Here is a 21,325-nt window from a genome sequence, read left to right as displayed (position 1 = left end):
TTTCACAACATATCAGTAGAATATTAGTAACGCTGTAGTAATAGTTACTAAAAATGTGTTACATGCACTATTTTTTACAACCTCCGTGATTTAAAACAGTTGAGGGTTAAGTTGAAATGTTAACACCAAACTCCATGTGAATTGCTGTCTTGCCAGTGCTAGATTTGATGACACTTTCCTATTTATGTTCACTGTACAAAATAAAAAAACGTGCAGGTGACTGCAGTGAACATGGAGTATGTTGCTAATACTTATACAGATGAATGATTTATTAGGTCAATAAATATTAAGACATTAACAAATGTTATTTTATCTGCCCATCACAGCATAGAAATTGAATGGAATTATAATTCCATTGCTTTTCATTAGTTCTTTATATTTGCATCATATTAATTGTTAATCGGTTGCTAAAGAAAAAATGTTTCTGTTTTCATTACAAAATAATGTCATTTGGTCATAGTTATAGTGCTTTAAGACCATTTTTAAAAGAATGATTTTCAGTGTAAAATTTCCATTCCCGCAAAAATAAAGGCCTGTATTGTTACTTTTTAAAGTATATGAGCTCTGACTCGTCAAATCACGGAGCACTAGAGTTTGTTTCTGACTACTTTATTATTGCAGGAGCAAGCGTTTTGGCGAAGTCGCGAGTGCACCCAAACTGCTCGCTAATGAAGACACGGACAATCTTCAAATCTAGCACTGGCAAGATAGCAATTCACATGGAGTTTGGAGAACTTCTCATTTTTTTAATTCAAAAAGTTTTATTTTAATAACAGTGTGATCATTTTAATTTAGCAAAAATGGCTACATTTACTGGATTTACTGGTTCAAAATTTACGACAGTTTTAAAATGTACAATTTACAGATTCTTCTGTAAAGTTGGTTACTGTATTTTTACAGAATTATTCTGCCACCTACAGCTGCCAGGATTTTTTCGTAACAATAACTTTTTTTTTACAGGTTACGGTATTTTCTTGCTCACAGCAAACTAAACTCCCTAAACAAAAAACACGTTCATATTTCTTGAAGAGCTTTAGTGTAGACAGGCATTTGATGATGATATAGCGTAGCGTACCAACGGAAGAAGGGAAAATTAAAATCCAAAGTACTTTTCGTTTTAGTTTTCTTTAGTGGGTCAAAATGCGAAGACAAACAGCTACAAAAAAAAAAAAAAAAAAAAATCCACAGGTAAATTATCTCAGTGTGTTAAAATATTTGGGTTATCGGTAACATAGCCCATGTCTCGAGCTAGACCCACGCGCGCAGAGTAAATTGAAAGTTTTATGGGACACCCTATACGCCGTTTAATTTTCCAGTTTATACCTGTACCCGCCATCCCCAATCACCCCTCCTTATGGTTTGGGCACAACCAAATCCTAATCCTGTTAGTCTTCAAATAGGTCGATGTTGTTTATTAGAATGGATACAAACATTAAATCAGACCATATACAAAGAGGTGCATGCATTAGATGTTACTTTTATAACATGTGCACACATAATCATCGGTCCAATACTCAGTCGATATGATCATATATAATCACTTCATGATGTCTCACTCGGCGCCAGTTTTTTCTTCTAGCTTCGGCTCCAGATTTGAAACACTGCACTAGTGATAATCCCTGTTTTAGCTGGCAGTCAAGCCTTATGATAAACCTCAGAGAGACATCTAGGAAACCATTTCACAAAGTGCTTATTAAGCGATTTAAATATGGTACTAATTGTGTTTCATGTAATTATACAATATCCAATCAAAGTGTCAGCAACGTGTACTTTCATGCAGCAGAGCACCTTCATTCAATATAGGCCTGCACATATTTAAAAAGTAACCACATTTACACATTTTAAGTTTGTTTTAGTACTGTATGTTTTATGTTTGTTGTATTGCATTATTTGCTCATCAAGTAAACTCTACTTCCTTTACTTGAAATTCAGTAAAAGTATGTGTTTACGCCAAAGCTGTTTAAAAATACGGAAGTCTGCGTTTCTCTCTACTGCGTTTCTCTCTAAAGACCGTTAGTTTGCGGTGAGCAGATGGCAGGGATGCCTTGACCTTGTTCGACTCTGGTCAAAAAAGCGATTTCCGAATCTACTTTACTGGAGACCGAGACAAGACTGAGTCCAAATGTCACTGAGACCGACACCGGACTCGAGTACATCTATATCGAGAACTACAGAATCACAAAATGGAAACAAGCAAGTAGTGTCTTGTTCCGATTTTTCTAATTATGTAGTTCTTGTCACAATTTCCCAAAACACAATTTACACTTCTTTTTTTTTTTTTTTTACTATTTTCTAGCTGTTGTATGTAGCCAGTGTAGCCTGCATTAAAACATTTTTCAAGCATCAGCGAATTTAAGTAATGCAATCTGTCAAAACATTCAATATACAGTTTTACATTTTTGCGAAAAAAATCATGAAAGCGTTCTGCTTATACTACAATTAAAACTGGAACTGCTCCTATTATCTCTGCATATAATTGACCTCTAAATGTCATTACCAGCGTAAATTTGAAAAGAATATCCCTTACCCATGATTTGGAATTCGTGTGGTGTTGTTCTGCAAATGATTTAGCTGGCAGTAGCTTTAGGTAAAGTAAACGCTTTTGAATCAGGAAGTTTAGGCATTAAGACCAATGGGTTTCTAGATCCAGATAGATGCAGTTAGAGAATTTGGCTTTTCAGAACAAAAACTATTGTTTCCATAGATGCGCAGTATAAGGATACATCATATAAGAAGGGCATTTTCTTGTGTCAAAAAATGATGAGCACATGGAATATGGAGAACTTCTCGTTATTTTAATCTGTGTATCTTGTAATGTATATATGTAAAGCAGACTTTCATTCTGAATACCATCTGTACTCTGTGACAAAACAGAGTTCAAGGCTGGAAAGTCTTAACATTAACAACTTGGTAGATGTGACCATCATACATTCTTATTGGGCACCATATCATTCCACTGAAACACAGTGTGTTGTTGAAGTAAGCATGGTCTGTAGTGGAAACCATATTACAAATTCACAAATAGTATATTAGAAAGATATCACAAAACAAAAAAGGGTTTTCATATACATGTACTTGATATCAATGTAATGGCAGTTTTTCTTTTTAGGTGTACAATCATAAGCAATCTTCCATGATTCCAAAAAACAACTGACTTGGGGCAAATGTGGTTACACACCGCCATCAGTGAGGTGTTGCTTGACCTTCCAGACATGACAAAGGATATTCTAGAAGAGACCTTACATTCCCTTGGGCTGGAGACATATGATGATTTTAAGTTTATTGAGGAAACTGATTTGCTGTCAGTATTGAGGCCAGTTCAAGCCCGCAAAGTCCTGGCTGCTTGGAAGCTGAGATGAAAGTCAGAAGTAGTCATAGTAGCTTGCATTCAAGATAAATCTAAAATATAAAAGCATTCACATTGTATTCTATAAATCATTTTCTGTGTATGTGTTTTTTTTGCAGGCCAGACTCCTGAAACCAGTAGCTTTTCTGTTGGTGCCCACCTGCATTCTTGCAGTCACTTCCACCCAGAAGTTCATCCTCAACCTCGTGCAACAGCTGTTACTTTTATAAGGTGTGCACATAATCATCGGTCCAATACTCAGTCGATTTGATCATATATAATCACTTCATGATGTCTCATTTGGCATTAGTCTTTTCGGCTCCAGATTTGAAACATTGCACTAGTGATAATTGCTGTTTTAGCTGGCAGTTAAGCCTTATGATAAACCTCTGAGAAACATAGGAAAACATTTTGCAAAGTGCTTATTAAGATATTTAAATATATTAATAATTGTGTTTAATGTAATTATACAATATCCATTCAAACTGTCAGCAACGTACACTTTCATGCAGCAGTGCATCTTTATCCAATATAGGCCTGCACATATTTAAAAAGTAACCACATTTACACATTCTAAGTTTGTTTTAGTAATGTATGTTTTGTTTGTTGTATTGCATTATTTGCTAATTTAATCAAGCAAACTATACTTCTTGTATGTTAAATTTAGTAAAAGTATGTGTTTACACCAAATCTTTTTTTCTCGCACTGATCTCTGTGGTGCATTTGTAGATTTTGCACAGGAAGTTTGGGCTGGAGGCGAAAGATTTTCCACAGGAAGTTTGGGCTGGCGCCTTCACAGGAAGTAGAGATGCTAATGAGCAAATTTCCCCACTGTGGTTGTGTGATGGTTAGGTCGTTGGTGAGAGGTACTGTGAGAAACTTGAACAAATGTATAGATAATGAACAGAAGAAAAATGTGCTGGAAACATTGCTAAGTCAGCGCTAAGTAATCTGAATAATCTACTTTTTGAACAAACCAACATAGGGCTGCAAAAATAACAGGCTCTACATTATGTTCATCGACTTCCATTAAAAATAAATATTCAGGCCAATCCATAAATTTGTTGGTGAACTGAGGGTGAATCTAAGACCATGTGTCATATGACCCTGAATAAAGTGTGATTCAAAGAACAATACCTTCATTAAGACAGTTATCAAAATGTGTAAGCAATACCTAATCACTCTAATTTTATATAATAATTAATTATAATCCTATAACTGTAACATCACTTTGATCCTCTAGAAGTTTTTAATTTTTTCTCATGGCAGGTTGGGCCAGTGTTCACACAGTTAACTCTGGTTTATATCCAGTAAACTTACTTCATAGCAGGCTTGTTTCACATTGTATGTTGCAGTAGCAACTAAACTATTCTGCGCTCAGGTTTTTTTAAATGAGAAACCAAACTGGAAACTCCAAGTAAACAGAACACAGCTTAAATGTAGTCAATAAATTCATTTATTTCATTATGAGACTGCTGCAAGATTATTCTCACATCAGTGAATTTATTTAAAGATGTTGTTTTTTTTCTTGTGTACAGTTTATATGGTGTAAAGCCTAATCCATTGGCAGAACATTTTGCTAATTTTAAGAAATTCTTAAAATTAGCAAACATTTGTGCCAAAGTCTTCTTCTGCCTTAATTGTTCTAGAAGCTGAAAAAATGATGCAGTCTCTCTCCACATAACCTCACATGATTCAAATTCACTGTTAACAGCAAGGGGCGCTATTCTCACAGTAAATTAAAGGCAAAGGTATTAAATTCTAGGGGAACCAGAAGCAAAATTTGGTAAAACGAAATAAACATTTACCCCCAAAATAACATTTTGAATGAAGTTTTCTGAAAGGCCCAAAATACTATATCTGATTACTTTAATAGTAACCATGATAAAAATGTTGTTTTTGGTTTTTATTTTATAATTGAAATACCTGATTCATATCTGCACTTCATACCAACACCACCAGGCAGCAATAGATGACCGTTCTACCTACAGCAGAAAAACGTCACAGGCCTGGTTTTCAAAAAAGCCTTGCAGCATTAAGATCTTACCTCAACCCACTTAATAGCAGTGAACAGCTGAATAGTTCATATCAAAGTTTGTTAGTCTTTCTGGAATTCAGGGACGGTGTTCCCAGAAAAAGAAATCATGTCACCTCCTGTCACGTCCTGATCTTACATATCATGGGTCAGGTGGTCAGGTGAAACTAAAAAAGCACTCCTGTACCAAAATACTTCATGAAGATCAACAGAAAGCACCAGAGTAACATCCACAACAGCCTTCTGGAGTACGCTATGACACCAAGAAATGACAGTTCCCATTGGGAACCTAATATCAGAGATTCTGCTGCATAGAACAGAAGGAACAAACATGAACACAGACCGCACATGGAATTCTCAACCTTATGTGGAATTCCAGAGCTGGAGTACAGGTCTCAACGGGCTCAACTGGCTGTGGGACTGCAGTTTTAGAGTGAATGAGATCAAAAGCATTTAATTCCTTCATCCAAGAAGTTGATTTTCTTTTCAGAAAGGCATGTGTGATGAATGTGTCAAGTACTGGGACCTGTGGGAAATTCTTTTTTACCCCATCCACATTCATGTTTGACTCTAGTCAGGTGGCCACTGAGCATGACTTTGGTACTTAAGCTACTGTACCTTGGCTGTGTCACGTTATGGCCCTGCCCCCTCCTCAAACGTCTTCGTGTGTATATGTTCATCTTTGTTGCCACGCCCTCTCGTGTCGTCCACCTGTTCTGTATTATGTGTAATCGTCTTGAGTGTATATATGTCTCCTGTGTTGTAATACGTGTTGTTGGTGTTTGAAATGTGCTTCGTGAGATGTATTTATCGTTTGGGTTTGTCATGTGTTTTTGCTTGTGCGTACGAATAAAAGTGTGTTTCTGTCATCGTGCCTCGTCACCGCATCCTGCCTCTCCTCATAACGTCACAGGCTGGCTTAAAGGGGAAAATGAAGGGATATTTCAAGTAAAATGTGTACAATGCAAATCTGTTCCAGAACACATCTTACGAGAATAGTGAAGTCATTTACAATCTACACACACTGAGCCACTCTATCTTTAGACATCATATGGTTTTGTGTAACGCTCTGGAAAATTGAGGTGGTGGACGAGACTCAGGAGCAGTGAACAGGAACGCTGCATGGGCCTGAGTAATGAGGACTGCACAGAAATAACCATCACACAGGTTAATGGCTGCAATCAGAGTTCAGATGCAATCTCACAGATGAAGGAGGAAAATCCAGGACAAAGACACAGATGCCCCGTGTCCGGGCAGGCCAAAGGGCCCAGTGGGTGACTCTGTAGCCGCCTGGTTGTAGAAGAAGAAGGCGCACTGATGGATGAAGGTCTCGATGATTGTCTGGTAGGTCCTTGTGGCTGTCAGCGCATCCACTGTGGTGAAGTCGGGTCGCATCAGAGTTGGCCAGAAAGAGAGAGACAGGTTCTCGCTGGTCATCAGGTTCACTCGGTTCCACTGGCTGACTCTGGGGAATGAAATAAAAGAAAGATGGAGGATAGGAAGTAACAGAAAGAGACAAAATGCTTTATTGAACTCCTGACATGTGGGAGAAGTGGAAAATGGAAGCACCAATGGTCCCAGAGCGTTTGTAGCTAGGAGCCAAAGTTTTAGAGCAAAATAACAAGAGTCAAGAACCAAAGCAGTGACATGCATACTTGCTCAAGTGGCCCATGACGTGCTTAAAGACTTCATAGTTCTCAAGGGGAAATCTCCTCACGATGTCCTTCATGGTCTGCAGCCTCTGCTCCCGCTCATTTATCTCTGCAAAGACAGACATGTTTGAAGTCTTTCTGAGTGCTCTCTGGTTTTACGTGAACTGTATTTATTGGGAGTTATAAGCTTTTGCAAATAAGACACTAACAAAGATTATGAACCTGCCCTTTGGTTAATTTCTGGTATAAAATAAACCATTACTGTGATTCTAATCTTTCAAATAAAACCAATGCCCCCTCATTTACCATTCTTCCTGTTAGTGCTATTTCTGGGTCTGCCATTCTGTGATGCTGTTTCACAGTGAAGAGCTAGACAGGCCTGCACAATGCATCATCGGTTGTGTGTGTACACAACTGATTCGGCTCAGGAGCGTGAGCCCATCATGATTTACATCAGGCATGTCAGAGCAAAAGCTAGCTGCAGCACTTTCAGATATAGGCATTACATCTCTAGGAAACTGTCAAGAGGTGGCCTTCCAGACCCATTCACACTACTCTCAAGACTAAATAACACTGCTGATATGAAAAATCCACAATGAAAGTACCCTGAGAATTTTTAGGCTTAAGAGAATGTAGCGCCAACAATCAAACTGACAAAGTCACATTGGACAACAGTGAATGAAAACTTCCAGCTGCCAGTGAAGACTATACAAATGACTGTACAATGATCATCATCACAGAGAGATGTAGTATAAATCCAAAAGTGTTGGGAAAATTGTACTTAATTATACAGTACCGTGCCAAGTATTCAAACATCTTAAATCCTCATCAGACTTACCTGGATTACAGGCCATTTTTTAAAGTCTTTAACACAAGTGTTGCAAACAGTTTTTTTTAAATGCAAAACCAATATGCTCCTAAAGTAAATTTTCTTGCAATATTATCTTATTCTGTTGGGGTAAGTTTGTACTAACTTGGATCATTTTTGACAGCAATTCATCCGGATATATTTGCCCCAGGAGGCAAATTAAGCTTGGTTGGATTATGCTTGTGGACCACAATTTTCAAGTAGTGTCAAAGATTCTTGCTTGGATCGAGATCTGGCCTTTGATCTGGCCATTATAGGCCTTTATAAACCCTTTTGGCTTCTCCAAGGTTTTTTAGTTTTCTAACAGACTGTCTTGCAGTTTACCTCTGTATTGTGCACCACCCATCCACCCTTACATTTTAATAGCATAGACAGTCGCAATTGAGGAAATCATCATGATGCTGTCCCCCCTGTACTGCACTGCTGGGATGGTATTAGTCGAGGGTTATGATGTGTTAGGTTTGTGCCACACCTAACCTTTTGAAATTTGGTCAAAAAGCTCAATTTTTGATTCATCTAGACACAAAACTGTCACATTATTGTCCCAGCCCCTCCTTAGACGTCTTCGTGTGTGTGTTCGTCTCTGTTGACACGCCCTCCCGTGTCATTCACCTGTTCTGTGTTAGCTGTAATCATCTTGAGTGTATATATGTCTCCTGTGTTTTAATGCATGTTGTTGGTGTTTGAGTTGTGCATAGCGTTTAAGGAAGTCGTAAGTGTCGCATGTTCGTAAGAATAAATTTGTGTGTTATCGTGCTTCGTCCCAGCAACGTGCTTATCCTCAAAACATCACAAAAACTATACTTCACATTTTAGTTGGGTCACTACTGTGAAATCCTTTCCATTTATACAGGTCATCCATGACAATTTTCCTGAAGTTACAAGCATTTGCTAATTGTGACATGACAATCACATTAACCCACATCAAAAAAACAGTTCAGAACCTGTCAGCTTTCTTGAATGAGGAACACTTAGATTCATTTTGAAATTCATCAGCCATGCTTGGGCAAAGATTTGGGTAATTAACCTACACTCATTTCTACTATGAACAGGCTAATTACGCAAAACATGAATAGTGTTTACAGTGCAAAACTGGAAAAAGTCAAAAAGGTCAGGAAAAAACATTGCATTTGACATTCTGATGCTTTTATCCAAAGCAACTTACAATTATGACCGAGTACAACTTGAGGATTAACAGCCTTCCTCAGGGGCCCAAAAGTGGAAACCTGGCAGCAGTCAAGCTCGAACCAGCAACCGTCTGATTACAAGTCACGTACCTAAACCATTGAACTACCACTGCCCCAGTGGGGAACACCCACTCCTAAGTTCCCTTTTTTTGGAAACATCAGTTAGGTGATTTTACAGACAATCTGAACCTACCCTGTTCAAACTGCCTCTGCATGCTTTCCATCTCCACCTTGTTTCCACGCACCCTATATATACCCTCTGTAGTCAAAGCTGAGAAAGGGAGAGAGAGAGAAAGGTTAACATTTAACCATGTGGGCAAGAGGAAACTGAATTTTTCTTTTATATGTGTTCATATTAAACACAATAAAAGCACTAAAGCATAGTTTTTTCTTGATAATCTCGCTTCCCTGTTTTTCTGTTTGCATGCAAAATCATATGTTTTGTACACTGGGCAGACATTATGTAAGATGTTCTTCAGTGGTAGACTGGGGAAAATTGGATCCTATTACACCATTTAGAAATTAACAGTGATGCAGTACTAAAACAAAAAAGCACCTAATAATGCTAACGGATAACTTGTGTTGTTTTATCAAAATTATTGAGAAACAAATTAAAAATGTTTAGTTTTTTTGTATGAGAAAAGAGAGCATTTCTTGAATGTTCTCAAGGAAATCTACATAAAATTAAAAGCTGTGATACGTACTGCTTTCTATGCAATGAGATACACCTGACAGTTACACTCATATACACCCACACACACAGTGAGATGGGTCACTCAGGTCCAGAGACATTCAGATCCTTACTTGCCAAAATAGCACGCCACAAAAAATAAACACTTCCAAACAAGTACTTCTCAGCTCCTCAGCCTCTGCCCTGGGTACATAAAACCTAGCGCAATTTAATTTTGCCTGATCTAAAGCATTCAATTCAGCTAATGCCATAACCTATTATGGTTCAGCAGAGTCCATAATACTGGGTCTGTAACATTGCCTGAACATTGAAAACTACTCAAGTTCTGCCTTGTGCAGAACTTGATCTGAACACTAAGAACTCTACAGTGGCACTTGAGTGCTGTGTCTGAGTGTGTTTGCATGTCCAGTCTCTTATACTAAAGACACCCTTTCACTTGAAAGAAAACAGTGAAATAACATAAGCTGTAATATTACCTGGGGCCTCAGTGAAGCAGATGCATTTGCCAATGAACAGTGGGATGGGTCGGTCAGGCGACACAACATTTACCAAAGGCACCCCAAAGTAATTACTCTCCAGAGGTTTAGAGATTGAGTGGTGGGGCATTAGCCTGGTTTTCTGGAGAGCAAACGTATAAATAGACATTTGGGTTTAGTACATTTGAACCTTAAGCTTAAAAGGTATTTGCAGGGTGGAAGCCTGCTACAGTACAATAAAGAAGTAAAAATAGAGTGTAAAGTAAAGTAACGTAAAGCAGTGTGTAATTAATTTATTTTGCCTGGTCGGCGAAGGCTCTTCAGAATGTTCTTCTTCTTTGGATCATCTATTTGCTCAATAAGTGTTTCTCCCTTCAGTGGTGTTACTTCATCCTCCTTTGTCTTCAGAAGCTGCTGAACTTGCCCCATCGCTTGGAGCGATCCCGGTAAAGCCGAGGCTTCACACCTGCCGCAGAGAACTTGCGCCAATGCTCTAAAAAGCTGCCATCCCCTTTAGCTGTCAGAGCCGTAACCACCTCCATTAGAGTGCATCCTGTTGGAGTTATGGATGGTTATAATCTTACCCTGTGTGCTGTCATGAGGCACAGAGTAGATGTTCTCTTCATGGCTGTGTCTCAGTTTGGTAACGGCATCCATAGGCTCAGCATAGTCAGAAGGATCGTAGACAACATCCCCACCAAGAGGCCAGGTCACATTAGAAGTAAGATACCACCGATGGCTGACTGGATCTGTATAGGGGTTAAAGTTGTGCTTTCTAAGGTCAAATGTGACACTAGGTCTGGGCCTCACTTGTAGAGGGGCTTTGTGGTTCATCTTATTTTCAAAGGTGCTAAGTTCAGAGATGACAGAGAACATGTCAGCTGAATCCAGGTGAGACAGTCTGAATCCACTATGAGAGGTGAATGTACCATCATGGCGGGGATGCTTCCGTGTCCGCTTTAGAGTCTAACAGCATCGTGACAGGACTAGGGGAGCCACAATGAGGTGAATACACATTCTCATTTGTGCTACAGGCCTCTGCAACATTATCCTACATGTGTGTGGCCTCAACAAGAGTTCTCTTCTCCACCACCTCCATTAAGGAGGGTTGTAGGAGGTCTATTCTGTGATGTCCTCCAACGACTCCTCCTGGTCCACAGACCACACTGGCAAAACGGCTCTCAATTTCATGTGCTAGTTCCTCACTCTGGACCAGTAGTTCTCATGCATAATCAGAGTCTGTGAACTCTGCCTGGGTTTCCCCTACAGTTAGCAGCTGGACTGGAATGATATCGGGAACCTCACAGAGGAAGGCACACAACGTTTCCAATGAGGCCTTACGACAAGAAAAGTAAACACCTATATACCCATGTACCAGCCAACTCTCATACATGGTAAAGGAAGCATGATAGGACAGCAGAGACAGTTCTATTGTCTGTCTGTGGCCACTGACTATCTGCTCCAGCAGCACTGATGTACTGCTGCAGTGGGGAGATGTTGGTCTGCAGTGCTGAGGCAGCAAGAATGGTGCGAGAAGTTGATCTATGTCATTGGAATCTCCACACATTAGGCACATGACAATATGCAAGTCTGCCTCTGGACTCTAATCCTGCTGTAAATCTCTGATGCTTGGAGGCAGAGCGGGTGGAAGCAGGGAACTGCTACAGAACACATTTCTCCTAGAGTCCTACAGACCCCTTAAGACCTGGTTTATCTGTCTTTCATTCACATTTCACCCATATCCTGAACCAGGTGAGGCAGGTTCCAAAAAATGACACTGAAGTCTTAGAGCTACCTTCTGGCCCTGGGAGATTAGGGTTTGGGCAGTCTCCCCACCAATGTCACCCAGTGCTTCCACTCCTCTTTTTGTGATTAACAAAAGAGACAGAGGAAGTTGGGCTATATGGTTCTCCCTTCTGTCAAGTGAGGACTCACAACTTCTCAATATTCTCCATAACATAAGGCAAAGGCTCTTTGGAATTGTACAAACACAGGCACCCACGAGGTGTGAAAGTAGTTGTATGGAAGGAGTTGACAGGAAGCCTCACATTGCCCTCAATGGGCCTAAGTACTAGCTCATACATTTTACCATCAAGCACATAGCGGTCATCATTGGTACACAAAGACCGACTCTCATTAGCTAACTCTCTTGCTAAACCATCCTTACCCAAGATAACTAGGTTTATCCTGTCTGCTTTGCTTTTATTTATGTGGGACTTTCCAAAGGAAGGGTAGAGTGTGGGGAAGCACAAGGCTAATGTTTGTTCAATCTTGTTGTCAACACAGTGTGGGCAGCTAGGGCAGGTATCCTTAGTTGGGTGGTAGATGAAATGAATGTGCTTTAGAACTAAAGCATCTCTCTCAGCCTGTAGCTTCTGTAATGCCTTGAAGTGTTGCTCATCCCCCAGTACTTCTGGAATTGCTCCCATCTTTTCTTTACTTGGCTCGGCATCTACTTCAAGTTCATAATACAGCTCAGAATACTCCAACAGAAGTTCCTGGAAATCCTCCTTTGCCCTGTCAATGATCACCTTCTAGTGCCTGTTATACATGTCCAAGTATTCTGGCTCCTCTAGGCACTGGTATAAATCTTTGTTCATTATGAAACTGTGTGCTTCTTTCCAATGCTTACCAGGGGTGACAAAAGGATGCTAGTTTCATCTTGAACTCATGATGCATTTCGGCACGCCGGCACTCGTTCCGCAAATGTTCAAGGTGTGCATCAAAGATGATATCTGCTACAATCATGTCCAGCACATCAAAGGGCATTCGTTCATTTTCCATATTGTCAAGATGCAGGGTGTCCTCCCATGGTGCATCCTCCAGTACCACAAACCAATGGTCAAAGTCCTCTTTGGACTCAAGCACCTTCTGTACCCCAGCCCAGACCATGTATCCTTTATGACATCTTTCAATGTGCTCCCGTTTCAGGCGATGAATATGCTGCTGGAAAAGCTTTTTTAGCTTGGCTGTACCTTCTAAAAAGACATATTCCTTGTATTCTGGTGATGCCTGCATGTACCAGCTAATATTGGGCCAGGTCTCACTGTGATTCTTTACCATATGGTTCACCAACCATTCATAGCAGTCCTTGGAAGAGGCAATTAGTTGACTTTGATGCTTCAGGGTCTCAAAGTAAGGTATTATCTTAGCTTTGCCTCTTCCCTTATCAATCAGCTAAATCAAGCTAAGAAAAGCTAAGTCCACATTGACATTAGATCAAGCTGATGTTTCAACAAACTGCAAGTTCTTCTTAGTTCTATTGCAGCTTTAAATTAAGTCAAATCAAGACCACATAAAGCCATAGTAGATGAGGCTTGAAATATTCACAGATTTAAAAACAAGTGCCATTTATTTGTTATCTCACTGAACTTTATTAGCCTGATATTTTATTATCTCAACCACAGCAAGTTTGTTAGGAAGTAGTAAGTCTTTACCAAACATGATAAATGAGTGTCAGCTTGATGAACTTCACATTTATTGGCACTGTCATCACGATACATTCCATGTAGTACTGGACCACTCTGCTACATGAGGTTACATCGTGTGTAGTGGCTTTAATGGCAAAAGTAGTGTTGAGCCATTAACTTTAGGAATTTAGAGAAGGAAAATGCTTTATTTGTTTGGTTATACTTTTTCTTCTCCAGCTCACTTTCTGTCAGGTTTCTGCTGCTTTTTCTCTTTTCCCTATCCATGAACTTCATTTATATCAGGCAGCCGCCCACCTCCAACAGTGTACCTGATTACAAATCCCAATTTCCCAAGCACATACTCACATGATCCTCAATACCGAACCATTGAATTCACGTGTCGCTCATTATGTGTATCTATTTAATATCATATTTTTCACTCAAGGTGAAATATTGTCTTGGGCATAACAAGTGGTTTCCCTATTCTTCTAGATGCTCCTCGACCAGGCAAACAAAACCAGAAAGACAACAGGATAGGGCAAACAAAGTCAATTGTAACAGGAAAAGAAACATTTCCATGCTACCTTTGATTTTGTCTACCATATCTTGTTACCTTTCTGTTTTCCACCTGGACTGATTTTTCACTGTTTTTTGGATATCGTCAAATTAGCCTAGTTGTTATCATGTGACCTGCTCAAACTAATCTGGCTGTGGTTACAGGTGGTGCGCTGCTGCAAAGCACTGCTGTGCTATTTTCAGGCTGCATTTCGGATTGTATCAAATCGTTTTCCTTAAGAACTTTTTACCAATATCTAATCAAGTATTTTTTGCTATCAACCTGATTCATATATGTGTTATTGAACCAGTGCCATCTCTAACAATAACAGAAATAAAAGTTTAGATTCTAATTACCACAGGGAGACATTACACTAAGCTGGTCTTGAGAATGATTTACAGTCTACTTTACCTGATACTGAGACAAGAATGAATCCAAGTTTTGTCAAGCCTGAGACAGAGACTATTAATTTATGGTCTTGTGACAGACCAGACTCATGTACTACATCTCTAGGAGTACAGCATTAATAAAATCAAAGGAACATGTTTAATCTCACTTTAAATGCATTCAGACATAATGGTGGTATTCTATATCTACTTTGAATATGAAATAGAGAACTGCTCATAAACGTTTAGAACAATAGGCTAGAAAACAGGTCCCCTATTAACATACAGTTAGAATATACTACATATTGTAACGCAGGGAGGTTAAGCAGGATGCAGGAACGAGCCACATAGAACACAATGATACGTTCATATATACACACACACCAAAGATGACATAGCTCACAGGCTGATGTAAGGTTAATCATCAACAAACACACACTATTACACAAGACTTCATATACGCACACAATAACGACAATAACGAGGCACAGGTGTGATACATGGGGAGGCGTTGCCATACAAATGAACATACACACACGGAGACACCTGGGAGGAGGGGGCCATACCATGACACTTTTTTACAGAATAAAGACTAAAACCTAGTAGTAGTTTAGGATTTTTTTAAATGCATTTCTGTAATTCATAAAACAACTAGAAAAATATTCATAATCCAAATGAGTACCTCTCAAATGAGTATTTCTCCTTGTAGGGTATTGTTTATGTTTTTTAACAAACTCTAGCACTTATTGTTTATTGCAAATATCATAGTTTAAGATAGACCTTATGTATTTTGTACTTCCAGGTATCTGCATTGATCCCTGTATTCTACAGAATTCTAGTTCATTGGTATGTTGGACTCTAACCTACTGTACTGTACTAAGATATATTCTATGAGTAAATGGCAAAGCACTTTTGTAAGTCACTCTGGATAAGAGTGTCTGCTAAATGCTGTAAATGTAAATGTACTTGTTTCTGCCTTTCTGAAAATACCAGAATGCAATACAAAGTTCTCCCACACCCACAGTAGCTCCACTTTATTAACCCCTTAGTCAAGTTCAAGGCAAGCCAAATCAAGTAGATCTTTATTGTTATCGGATATACTATACAATACTTGTATACATACTATACATGTTATCTGATATACCATATACTATGAACCATTTTAGAGTGGTTTATTCAAAGACCTCAAACCGATTTAAGCTGTCATCTTAGGGGAATGTATAGTACATAAGAAACTTAACAACAATAGTCACTTTTATATGCAGTGTTTGAGCTGTTTGGTTGGAAACATTGCTTAGTTCTCCTTTAATGAGAATGTCTCCTCAATCCTATGGCATTGTCCAATATGGTATACTCACAGTGTCACTTTCATTATGCTCCATATCTCTAGTCAGTGCATACCTCTAATGGTTGGGGTTTCGCTTGTGCAATTGTATATAGTATAGCAAATATCCACATAGTTTGTATCTATATTTTATTTTGTTGCGTTTCTATTCTACTCCTTTTATTTATTTATTAATCCTGAAATATTTATTCTGTGCTGGAGCTGCCGTATCACCAAAATTTCCCCCATGGAGCTCAATAAAGGAATCTTATCTTATTTTAGTCTTTGTCTTTTCAAATGCATGGTCTTACCTGTTGTAACAGTTCCAGGAATACAAAAAAAAATTAAGGTGATATCTCCCTCTGGTACTTCCGTCTCGTGCTTAGATAATATGTACAATCCCGTATTTATTGTAAAAGGATCAAAAAAGGAAGCGCATATGAGAACTTCTTCTTATCTGTTTCTGCCTTTCTGTAAAAGACAGAATGGAGAATGAAATACACACCCACACTCCTCCTTAATTTCTTCTGCAGCCTGAATTGTAGTGAATAAGTTCATGATCTCTCTCCAAGTCATGCAATAAGTTTCCCGGAGAAAAAAATTATTTCAGTGAGTTTCAGTTTTCTCGACCTAAAGTATTTACCCAGAATTATATAACATTTTGTACATAAAGTCAAAGAAGATCAATGTCATTCTAATGGGAGTTAATATTATTACCAGAAAATGGCAAACAATGACATTGCTTCATTTATAGTTGTTATACATGTTCAACTATATTTCTTCTTTTTTCAGATAAAGCTCCTTGACGTGAATTAGGTATGACATAAAACAACTTTAGAAATGACAGAGTGTTGTACAAATATTTGCTCTAGTGTCTAGATGAAAACATCTGACACTTCCCAGTTCATGAAGGGTCTGATAATTATCTGATTGGATGATCTGTTCAGTGTATTTGAAGCACGAGATATAATATTTCAAAAGTTCTACCAGGGTAATCAAACTTGTTAGACTGTGAAATTACGATATTATGTCCCTGCACTGCTATGTACAATCAAAGAACAAGTAACCATAAAGTATCTCAAAGTGGAGGAGGTGTAGATGAATGACTGAACCTTCAAAGCAGTCTATATTGAACAGGGGTCCTGCACACTGCATCTGGCCTAAGGCATCTAAGAGACGAGTATCCCAGGAGATGATGCTGTACAGCACCTCCCTTTTCCCCTACAAACACAAGGGTGATTATTTTACACTGATTTTACACTGGAAATGACCAGCATGAGGACACTGGAAAGAGGTCTTGACGTGGATCTTGGCATGGATGACGCCGCCCATCCTGATGCAGCTCTTGTCCCCGGCACGAGAGACGCCGTCCATCCTGATCCAGCTCCTGTCCCCAGTGCGAGAGACACCTCCCATCCTGATCCAGCTCCAGTCCCCGGCGAAAGAGATGCTGTGCTCTCGAACTTCTTTGGCCATACTTCGCAGCCAGTGACCTATCAGGCCCATTTAGCTACTAGGTCTACACCTTGTACAATTCCTGGAACTCCTCTGCCCCCTGAGACTGCTACCCAGCCCCCATTAATGCCCCCATGTCTGTTTCTGTTTTCTCAGTTCCTGTTTTGTTATCATAGTGAAACCTGTTACCCTACCAAGTGGCATCAGTGTTCCCTTGCCAGTTCCAGTACCTGTAACCATGCCTATTGTCTATTTTGCTCCTGTGACTGTCTCTGTTGTGATGAAAATACTTACCTCTGTCTTTGCTTCTGTTCCTGTCCCCGTTCCCACAGCTGTGCCCAATCCCTATGTTTCTCCTCTCTTCTCCTGTTTCAGTGCCGTCCTCCTGTTCCGGCCATGTCTGCAGTCCCACTCCTTTTTCCCATCTGACTTCTGTCCCTCAAACTGTCCCAACTCCGCTACCTGTTCATGGTTTAGCCCACTTGTGTCCCTCAAGTTCCTGTGTCCAGATCAGCTTCCTCAATGTTCTCTGGTTCTGTCTCCTGTCCTATCTCATTGTCCCTAGCTCCTCCTTTTGGTCCTGTCCTGTTTCCCATGTTGTCGGTTATTTGTTAAGTCTGCTCATGTGTGGAGTTGTTGTCAGTTTCGCCATTGTTGTCCTTGTTTTATCTGTTTGCTTAGTTCATATTTTATTTTGCCTTAGTGTTTTCCTCGTGTCTCTGTTTTATTTGCCTCCCTTGTTCAGTTTCCTGTGTAAAAAAGCTCCTGCATCTGCATTCTGCCTCTAGCCTTGTCCTTGCACATATGTTAGAATATGTATATATATATATATATATATATATATATATATATATATATATATATATATATATATATATATATATATATAGACCACCTAAATAAAAACTATGACTAAACTACTCAGATCAGAAGGTGTTTTAGATTAAAACATGTGGGGGAAAAACACAATGACTGTTAACAAACATAAAGCTCTTTCTGATTGTCACTTAAGCAATAAATTGTGTCCCCCTGCAGAGTACTGTGATTGAGTTGCATATGGTGTGAAATATCAAGTGTCATGGGTAGCTTCTGGTGTAAAATGGGATTTAAAAGGGGAAGTTAAATGTATCCTCTGACTCCATCAACTAGACAGAGATAGAAAGTGCACACACCCCCCCCCCCATAACATTTGTTTGATTGTGTTTATGCTTAATGTTCCAGGATGTGCCCTCTGTCTTAAGACCCAAATCATATAAAACAAAGAAATTTGCACATGAAAATTGGCCATTTGGCTAAATAGGCCTCCCTTACATCATAATATAATAATGATGATTAATGTATTCTGGCCCTGTTATATAGATACATAAAAGTAACAGTAAATGTCAACAGTGTACATAGTAAAAACATATTGGAAAAGGGATAAAAATAAGATTTTACTGGCAGTGCAAAATGTAGTTTAAAACAACACATACAAATTCACTGCCCCCTTTTGACTTGGTAGACCTCATCTGAAAGGAACTCATTCTCTTTTTAATCTCATTCTCTGTTCGTTTCTGTTTGATTCCATCCACATCCTCTTTGATCTCATCTAATTTGTTGAAAACCTGTCGTAAGAACTTGGGCAGCTTAATTGTTCTCTTGGGTTTGGGTATTTCAGCAGAGTCAGCAGTGGAATGAAGAACCGAATCCAGAGTTGTGAGATAGAACTGTGGAATATGAAGCATAAACACATATTCTGCCAGATTTTGTGGCATCTGATTGCTCTGGGTCATTCACTGGGAATGATGATAAAAAAAATGGATTCCAGCTTAAGTCCAGTGCAGTCAAGAGCTTTCTTTGACTCTTTACTCTTTATACTTGATTGTGAAATTGTCGCGGTATGCTCCCCTTTCCACTGGTCAAGCAGTGGGCTGAACCGCATGACCAAGGGGAGTTCATTGTTAGTCTTGTTAGTAACCACGCCCCTGTTGTCAGCGCACACCTGTACATGGTTTAGTGTTGTGATGTCTGTGTGTATTTAAACTGCTGTTGGTACGTGCATCTTGGTTGGTGTGTGCTGACGGTGTGTCCGTCATTACTTTTGTCATTTACTATGTTTGTGTTTATGTTCACAATGTTCCATGTTATTCGTATTCGTGTTCACTGTTTATGTGAGTGCCGTTGACTTTCACGTGTGTTAATAAACGTCTATCACTGTCAAGGGAGTCTGTACGTCCTGCTCCTTGCCCTGCAGCACTTGAGCCAAAACAGAAATGAAACATTTGGCCACATTTTCAGAATTTTACCTTAATTTCCTCAGTTTAGCATAATATTGGTTCTTATGTCTGAATAAAATAGTTTGTAAGAATATACATTTCATACTCTCTGGAGGACAAGGAGTGGCTTATGTATTAAGGAAAGCATTGGAAAGGTTCTCATTGTTTTCACAGAGAAGCACTGACAACCGAATCAACATGCAAGATCAGATCTGGACACTGCCCACTCCTACAACACCTGTAAATCACAACACCTATGAATTTGGGGAATTGAGAATTGGAGATCTATTGGATTATATCAACAATTTCTGAGTTGAACCTTCAGTTTCAACTTGTCATCAACAACACTCTGAATGAACTCATCATAAAAAACACTGAATGAATTATCATAAAGACACATCATCATTCCTCAAGATCTTTATGATCTTGAAAAACTGAATCCATGCAACAGACTGCAACAGGTGCACAAGAATCTATTGCTGCAATTCTCAGAATATCAACCAGGAGCCTGAAGCTTCTGGTCGCTCAGTTGAAAAATATGTAATGTAAATATATGTAAATATAAGCTTTTTCCTTGATTTTACTCTCCAGTGTTGGCATGGTTTTAGTTTTTAAACTGTAAAATTATACAAATTAAAGTTCTGTCATTGTGTGTTAATGATGTATGTGTTCACTGATGATGTTTTCTTTGTACGTTACATTATTCATACTATTATTTTTCTTGTCTTCTTCTTCCAATTGGTTTCTTATTAAACGTTTGTTAATGTTTACCTATGTTTGTGTACAGTTTTGGTATAGATTCATATCGCTTAATGTCATTTAAATCACATTTGATACTGTTCATAAATGATGGCTGATTCTGGAACATCATCCAAACAGTTTCTAATAGTAAAGTTTCGATTTCTGATCAATTGTCTTAAATTTATACATATTCATTCATGATCTTTGTTAATATCATCTTGATCTGGGGCCAAGTTTGGTGAAACACCCCTGGCTACATCCAGAAATGCAAGACACTTTCTCACAATAAACTGCAACAAAGGAATGAAATGCTCGAAATTTACCAAAAAACACTGCATTCAGAGTGGGATTTCTGGAGAATGGTTGCAAATAAATGGCTGAAAATTGGTATGCAGGTACTTATATTAGTGATTTATTTGATTATGCCAAATTGGGTCCCTGTGGGCATGCTAGAGGGCACAGGTGCGATAGGAGTTAATTAAAAAAAAACAAAACTAAACTTTGCAATGCAAACCAGGTGTATTATTTGCAAACACCTTTAAATACAGTCATCGGGGCTGGCATGCAGACCAGTAGTAATCTTTCAAAGTTTCAGGTCAAAGAAGGCCTCAGGAAACCAAAACCAGCCTCTAAAAAAGTTGTGTTCATACCTGTTGATTCATCCTTTGAAAATATCTGGAATTTCCTATCCTTTCTCAAAGCCATCATTTTCTAAGAGATTCATATACTTGTTCATCAATAACCATTTATGTTTAAACCATCCCTTAACTGATGATATAGCTTTGTAAAATGGTTTACTAAAGACATTTTTTATTCATTAGTGTGACTTAGAAGTAGATTAGATCACATTTTACAAGCCAATCAGGCCGAATCTAAGGTAATTCTGCAGACATTTCATTGTCTTCACTTATAGTTTGTAGCACTAATTTTTTTGGTACTCTCA

The 21,325-nt window shown here is 38.8% G+C and overlaps 1 long non-coding RNA gene and 1 pseudogene across 1 annotated transcript; one reads left to right on the top strand and one right to left on the bottom strand.

Moving 5' to 3' along the window:
* The first annotated feature begins 3,276 nt into the window (after window positions 1-3,276).
* LOC118241517 lies at window positions 3,277-4,146 on the top strand. The gene is made up of 3 exons (XR_004776141.1): window positions 3,277-3,361; window positions 3,466-3,577; window positions 4,076-4,146. It is a non-coding gene; the product is annotated as an uncharacterized LOC118241517 (long non-coding RNA).
* Window positions 4,147-6,581: 2,435 nt separating this feature from the next.
* LOC118240082 lies at window positions 6,582-17,407 on the bottom strand (annotated as a pseudogene).
* Between the last annotated feature and the right edge of the window lie 3,918 nt (window positions 17,408-21,325).

This window comes from Electrophorus electricus, chromosome 6 (genome assembly GCF_013358815.1).
Source record: "Electrophorus electricus isolate fEleEle1 chromosome 6, fEleEle1.pri, whole genome shotgun sequence".
Classification (NCBI taxonomy): domain Eukaryota; kingdom Metazoa; phylum Chordata; class Actinopteri; order Gymnotiformes; family Gymnotidae; genus Electrophorus; species Electrophorus electricus.
The sequence above is the reverse complement of the archived record's forward strand: the minus strand, read 5'-3'. Positions and strand labels throughout refer to the sequence as shown.